The sequence below is a fragment of the Balaenoptera physalus genome, assembly GCF_965194825.1.
Source record: "Balaenoptera physalus genome assembly, chromosome: 2".
Taxonomy (NCBI): Eukaryota; Metazoa; Chordata; class Mammalia; order Artiodactyla; family Balaenopteridae; genus Balaenoptera; species Balaenoptera physalus.
Genome location: NC_138883.1, coordinates 28428595 through 28436091, shown reverse-complemented (window position 1 = coordinate 28436091; position 7497 = coordinate 28428595).

Genomic DNA, 7497 nt, shown 5'->3' with positions numbered 1-7497 from the left:
ATCCAGGTTTGTAGCTCTTGTTGACTTTCACTCTCAATAGTGTTCTGCTTTGGGGTTTGTCCCAGGGCTCTTAATGCTGTATATTACTTTAAACTTTACAAAATGCTATATATATCATATTGTTCATTAATATTTCAGTTTATATTTCTAAATAATTTCCAACACTTTAATCCTGAAGCGGAGTAGTGGGAAACCTAATGAAACACCTAAAAAAAAAAAAAAAAAAATTCTTGGGACTTCCCTGGCGGTCCAATGGTTAAGAGTTTGCCTTCCAGTGCAGGGGGTGCGGGTTTGATCCCTGGTTGGGGAGCTAAGATTCCCCATGTCTCACGGCCAAAAAACGAAAACATAAAACAGAAGCAGTGTTGTAACAAATTCAATAAAGACTTTAAAAATGGTCCACATCAAAACAATCTTAAAAAAAATTTCTTAATATCAAATATTCTGTTAAAATTTCCAATTGTAACTCTGATATTTTCCTTTTTTTTTTACTTTAAAAAAAAAAATCAGGATCTAAATAAGGTCCACCCATTGCAGTCAATCAATATGTCTTTTGAGACCCTTTTAATCTATAGGTTCCTCCCCCATCACCTTAGATTAACCACTGTCACCGCTCTCCTGTCTTGCAAAAACCTCCTAATTGGTTTCCCCACTTGAATTCTTGCTACTGTTCTAATGCAGTTCCTACACAACAGCCAGGGAGACTGCAAAAATCAGATCAACACCTCGCTTAAAACCCTTCAGTGGTACCAAAGGCTCTAGTGCCCTCACTCCACCAACCACAACTTTTTAGGTTCCGGGAAACAACCTTGTGCCCTCCACTCTTCTGTTCATTTCTACTCTTCCTTCATCTCCAGTGTAATGTCCCTTCCCCAGAAAGCCCTCTCCTGACCACTTTCTCTAAAGAAGGACACTATTATTCCTTCCTATAGCACCCCATTTTTTCTCTTCATGGCACTTATCAAAGCTTGTTATTATATTTTCATTTTGTGTGCTTACTTTATTAATGCCTCTCTCTCCACAGAGTATCAGCTGCATGAGGGCAGGGACCATGTCCATTATATTCATCATTGTCCAGAAGCACTTAGTAAGGGCACAATAAATATTTGTTGAACAAAGATGAGCAAGACAATCCCTAACCTCACAAAACACACAGGCCATTGTCTCTGCTCATACTGTTTAATACTAGGACTGAAATTCCCCTTTTCCAGCTGCCAGACTTGGGGCTACTTCCTCTCTCATACAAAGACAAAGGGTTTTTTTTTCGGTTAAAGAAAAAAAAAAGGAAAGTAATTTGATAATAACTATCAAGCTTTAGATGATGCCATAGTTTCACTTCGAGGTCTTCTCTTATAAATATATTTACACAAGAGCACAAAGGTTAATCACGAGGGTGTTTCTGCAGTGTGGTAGGTAGGTAATAGCAAAACCCTAGAAACAACCAGAATTTCTATCAAAGGAGGAAAGGGTAAAAAAGTATGACACAATCACTTTATGGAATACACTTTGCATCCCTTAACAAGAATGAGAGAGGCTGCATGGCCATAGTGGTTCAGAGTATGGGCTTCAGAGCCAGATTGCACGGGTTCAAATCCCTGCTCTACCGCTTAATATCTGTGTGACCTTGGGCAAGTTGCCTCAGGTTCCTTATCAAGGAGCTGTGGGAAGTATCTAAACAGCACCTGGCAATGATCAGGGCGAAATGGTGTACTATATAGTAGCATGGGAGAAATGCCTATGTTGTATTGTCTCATTCATTTTTAATTAACTAGTTTAATGGAAACATTTAAAAACACATGATAAAAAAATTCACACAGGATCATTAGGCATATAGTGAAAAATAAGTGTGTCTCCTGCTCCAGAGACAACTACTGTCCACAGTTTCTTAGGAATCTTTACAAAAATGTTTCATGTAAATGCAAACTTATATGTGTGATTATTTTTCACATACACACACACACACAAACACACAGCCCTACCTATTCCTTTTAAACACTCTGCCTTGAAGCTTGCTTTTTAGATTTTATAGTATATCTTGGAGATACTTCCATATCACACAGACCCACCTCATTTTTCCCCACTGCATAGTACTCCACTGTATAGAGAAACTTTTTTTTTTTTTTTTTTTTTTTAAATTTCTTGGCTGCATGGCATGAGGGATCTTAGTTCCCCAGCCAGGGACCAAACCAGTGCCCCCTGCAGTGGAAGTGAAGAGTCTTAACCACTGGACTACCAGGGAAGTCCCTAGAGAAACTATCCAGTTCCCTATTGCTGGACATTTTAGTGGTTTATAGTCGCTTGCTATTACATAGAATGTTGAAATGAATATCCTTGGATATAGCCAAAATATGATGAATTTTAAAAGATGGCATACTCCATATTTTATTTGAAAAAAAGCATATTTATGTGTGCATGAGCATATACCTATTTAAAATGATTGGAATCTGTAGGAATTAGGAATGCAAGGAATGGAGAGAGCAAAACACAGTTTGAACGAAAGAGCCTGTGTGTTTAGATTGTTGTTTTTTGTTTTTTTTTTTTAAACATGACCTGCACAGTAAAACCTTCCCAGAGGTTGTCTCTTAATAAGAAAAAATTACTCCGTCTTCTGACCCTCCCAGCTCCTGGTTCACGCCTCAGTAATAGACAGAGTTCTTCCTTCTCATCTCTCCTGCTAGCCTGCCTGTCATCCTCATGTCCTGTAATACTCAGCCCAGTGCCTGGCACGTAGGTGTTCACTAAACAGTTCTGGAATGAATGAAGCTACTCCTCTGACCCCAGTTTGCCTGCATATAAAATTAGGATGGTAAAGTAGACCCACAACTCATGGCCGTCATGGAAAATTACTGAGCAACGTGAATGCTCTTGAAAAAGATGAAACAGTGTGTAAAAATATCCAAGAATAGCTGCTGAATCTGAAACTTATCCTGTGGGCTGACCAGGTCAAAACACCTGTAGTGTAGCTGGTTCAAAGGCTCATGGCAGCTTCCTCACAAGACCAGCCTGTTAAGTTTATTTTCAGACGAAAGGAGGACAGAGCAGGAGGGATCAAGTTGTTAGCCAAGCAGAGCCCTGCTGTCAGGTCTTTTAGATCTGACATCATCTGGGCCTGTTCCACTCCAGAAGTAAATCATTTTGGAAAGGTTTGCCCCCTGAGCTGTACGTCTGTTAAAAAGTTGAAGCTTTCATATTAGAAATCACCCAAGGGCTGATTTGATTTCACCCAAGGACAACTCCTTGATTGTAGAGTAATCTTAGAGGAGTGAGGAGCTGAGGCTGATGAAAATAATTCATTCAACTTTCAATAAATGTTTACTGAGCACCTACTCTCTATGTGCCAGGCATTGTTCTAGGTGCTAGTGATACAGCAGTTTCAAAACAAAGTCCCTGCCTTCAAGACCTTAAGCAGATACAGGGACTTCCCTGGTGGTCCAGGGGTTAAGACTTCGCCTTCCAATGCAGGGGGTACGGGTTCCATCCCTGGTCGGGCAGCTCAGATCCCACATGCCTCACAGCCAAAAAACCAAAACATAAAAAAAACCCAGAAGCAATATTGTAACAAATTCAATAAAGACTTTAAAAATGGTCCACATCAAAAAATCTTTAAAAACAAAAGAAGACCTTAAGAAGATACATATAATAAACCAAAAAAATGATATGAAATGTTAAGTCATAATGTTAAGAAAACTATAGCGGGTGTCCCAGGTTAAATCCTTTGGGATGCACACCCTGAGATGTTTAGCACCTCAGTGTCGAGAGAGAACGTTCTAGGATCACGTGTGTGGAAGGGTGGGGAAGGAAGCAGGACTGGGCACAGGGAGAAATCAAGCTGAGAGCTGGCTCGGATGACAGCCTCAGCAGAGTCCATGGGGAGCTCCAGAGCTAAAATGGCCCATCTGAGTTGCCTCCTTTCTGCTGAGCCCCACTCATTTCTTGGATGCGGGCTGCCTAGGGAAGGTCATGACCTTGGGCAAGTCTGCTCTGTGGCTGAGGCAATCCCTGAAGGGGCTGACAGCTGAAGGCTGTCTGCTTACTACACTCCGAGCAGCTGGGGTGACAATCTTTCCTCAAGGAAGGAACTCTGGGCTGCACATCTCTGTGTGTGTCACACAGGCTGCGGGGAGAGAGAGGGATCGGGGTGGCAGTGCTCCTCGGGAGAGAGTGATCAAGGAAGGTCTCTCTGGTTGGGTTTAAACAGCAACCCTGAGTGAAATGAGGGAAGGAGCCATGCAGATTCTGAGGGAGCTGGAATGCAAGTAGGGAAACCAGTTAGGAGGCAATTCTGGTATTTCAGGTAAGAGATAGTAATTGTTGAGATTACAGAGCAGAAGCTGTAGAGAAGTGTTTCCCAACCAGGGTGATTTTGTCCCACCCTCTCCACCCCGCACTACCCAGGCCAGGGACTTTTGGCAATATCTGGAGATATTTTTGGTTGTCACCACCAGGGATATGCTCCTGGCATCTACTGGGTAAGGCTAGGGATGTTGGTAAGCATCCTACGATAATGTACAGGACAGCTCCCCAGGGCAAAGAATTACCTGTTCCAAAATGTCCAAAGTGCAGAAGCTGAGGAATCTTGCTTTAGGGAAAGTGACAAGTGTTGAATTAAGGATGTATTTTGAAAGTAGAGCCAACAGGATTTGCATTTGGATGTGGGGAATGAGAGAAAGCGTCGTCGAGGGATTCCAAGGTTTTTGGTCTGAGCAACGGAGTGAATGATGGTAGCATTTACTGAGATGGGGAGCTCTGGGGGAAGAACAGATTCTGGGTGGGGAGCAGGTGGTAAATCAAGTGTGTGTTTATCAACAGGTTAAATCTGAGATGCCTATTGGTGATGTTACTTAGGCAATCGGCTGTTTGAGTCTGGAGCTCAGGAAAGATGTCTGAGCGGGAGCTGTAGATGTGGGGTCATCAGAAGAAAGGTGGGATTTTAAATCAGTAGCTCGTAAGAGATCACCTAAGGAGTAAAGGCAGGTAGAGAGGCAAAGAGGTCAGAAGACTGAGCCCTTTGGGAATCCAACATCTAGTTGGAGAGGAGGAGGGAGAGCCAGCAAAGGAGATGCAGAAGGAATAGCAGGGAGGTAGGAGGAGAAACACATGAGTGTGGTGTCCTGGAAGCCAAGGAAAGCAAGCACTTCAAGAAGCATGGCTGGATCAGCTATGTTGAATACTGCCGAGGGGATGCAAGTGAGACAAGAATTGCCCACTGGGATTGCATCGTGGAGCTTGTCAGTGACCTTGACAAGAGCAGGCTCCATGGAGTGAGTTTGGGAGAGAGAAAGAGGTGATAAAATGGAAGTAGGGGCTATAGGCAATTCTTTCAAAGAGTTATGCCATAGGAGGGGAACAGATAATATACCAGTAGTAAGAGGAAGATATGGGGTCAAAGAAAGATATTACAACACATTTGTAGACTGAAGGGAAGATCTAGTGGAGAGGGGAAAATCGTTGATGTTAATCTCTGTTGCATACTTACTACATCTCAGGAGCTGCATTAGACATTTCATATGGAATTTTTTTTTTTTTTTTGGCCACGCCATGTGGCTTACGGGATCTTAGTTCCCACACCAGGGATTAGGCCTGGCCCTCGGCAGTGAAAGCGCAGAGTCCTAACCACTGGACCGCCAGGGAATTCCCTATATGTATTATTTAATTTAACCTGTACATCAAACCAATGAGGTAGACTATAGTGTTTTCACCATTTCACAGAAGTTAAAACTGAGGCATGGAGAGGATCGGTTGGTTACATGGCCACGGTCACATGGCTAGTAAGTGGGGGAAGTTGGATGTAACCAGGATGTCTGGCTCTGGAGCCCAAGTTCTCACTTTCTTCTTCATCTGAATTCATTTCTTATTGCAGATTGTAACCACCGGCTAAAGTTTATTATCATTTGTTTCCCCCTTCAGAGGAAAACAAAACTATTGACCCTTCAATACTCAGCTGAAGCTGATCTCCTGGGTTTTGTGTCTGACTGCTCCCACTGTGAGCCCCTCTGCTTCTGGAGCAAACCTCGATCTATCATAGTCTCTAACACAGCCCACCCAAACCATCACCTACTTAATTGTGTCTGTTTACTTGTCAGTCTCCTGCAGTGGGGCAGGAGCCCCTCAAGGACAGGGGCTGTGTCTAATTTGTCTAATTCATCTTTCTATTCTTAGTTGGCAGGACAAGCCCTCAAACAATAAGTATTTGTCAAGGAGTTGAATGGATGGATGATCGAACGAATGTAAAAACTTATTAAGAATATTGGAAGCCATAAGACAGCTGAGTATGGGCATCTAAATGTACAAGCTGGGGCTTCCCTGGTGGCGCAGTGGTTAAGAATCCACCTGCCAATGCGGGGAACACGGGTTCGAGCCCTGGTCTGGGAAGATCCCACATGCCGCGGAGCAACTAAGCCCGTGAGCCACAACTACTGAGCCTGCGCGTCTGGAGCCTGTGCTCTGCAACAAGAGAGGCCACGATAGTGAGAGGCCCGCGCACCGCGATGAAGAGTGGCCCCCGCTTGCCGCAACTAGAGAAAGCCCTCGCACAGAAACGAAGACCCAACACAGCCAAAAATAAATAAATAAATTTATAAAAATAAAAAAAATAAAAAAAATAAATGTACAAGCTGGATACATACAAAAGTGCTCTCAGTTCAGAGGAGTGGGGGCTTAAGGGTGAAGATACTTGTTAAGAAGTCCTCACGTCCATACTAGTCAGTATGTCGAGATGGAGTCCAGGAGTTAGCACAGGAGGTTTCTTCCCTTTTCAAAGAATTCCATGGTCTTACCACTGGAAGCCCAGAGAATCAGGAAACTTGGATTCCAGTCCACAGTCACCCCTTACCATCTGGATGGGATTGCCAGATAAAATATTGCATGAAATATTTGATATTTGTGATACTAAAAAAATATTCATTATTTATATGAAATTTAAATTTAACTGGGCTCCTATATGTATATTTGCTCAATCTGGCAAACTTCCAGCTGGTAACCTTGGCCAAGCTGCATAAAGAAGCTTCAGTCTCTGTATCTATAAAATGGAGAAATTTGAGCTTTCCTTATTGGCATGAGAATTAAATAAGGTCTTCAAGTAGAGTACTTAATACAGCAAACGGCACATGGTAAGTGCCCAATAAATGAGATAGTCGGCTACATAACATTTATTTTAATTTCCTTCTCTTCTAGAGCATTAACGTATAATCCATCAAATTAGACTTATGCAGAGCTTCTCAGAAATGCATCAGCTAAGTGGTCAGTTAATGTGAGTTTGGGCAGCTAGGATGGTGAAGTATAGAGAGTTTGAGACTCAGTCCTGGGCCCCAAAGAGGGTTAATGGAGGATCCGAATTCTCATTGAGCCACTAATTTCTCAGTCAGATCTTGGAGTTTCCCCACATCAGCACACCAGTAAAAGAAAGATGTGATCCTTCCAGAAACCAGTAGAGGGGGGAGTGTGTGCATTTTGGGATAAAACTGGGATACAGCAGGACCAGTCAAGCAGCACCCAGCA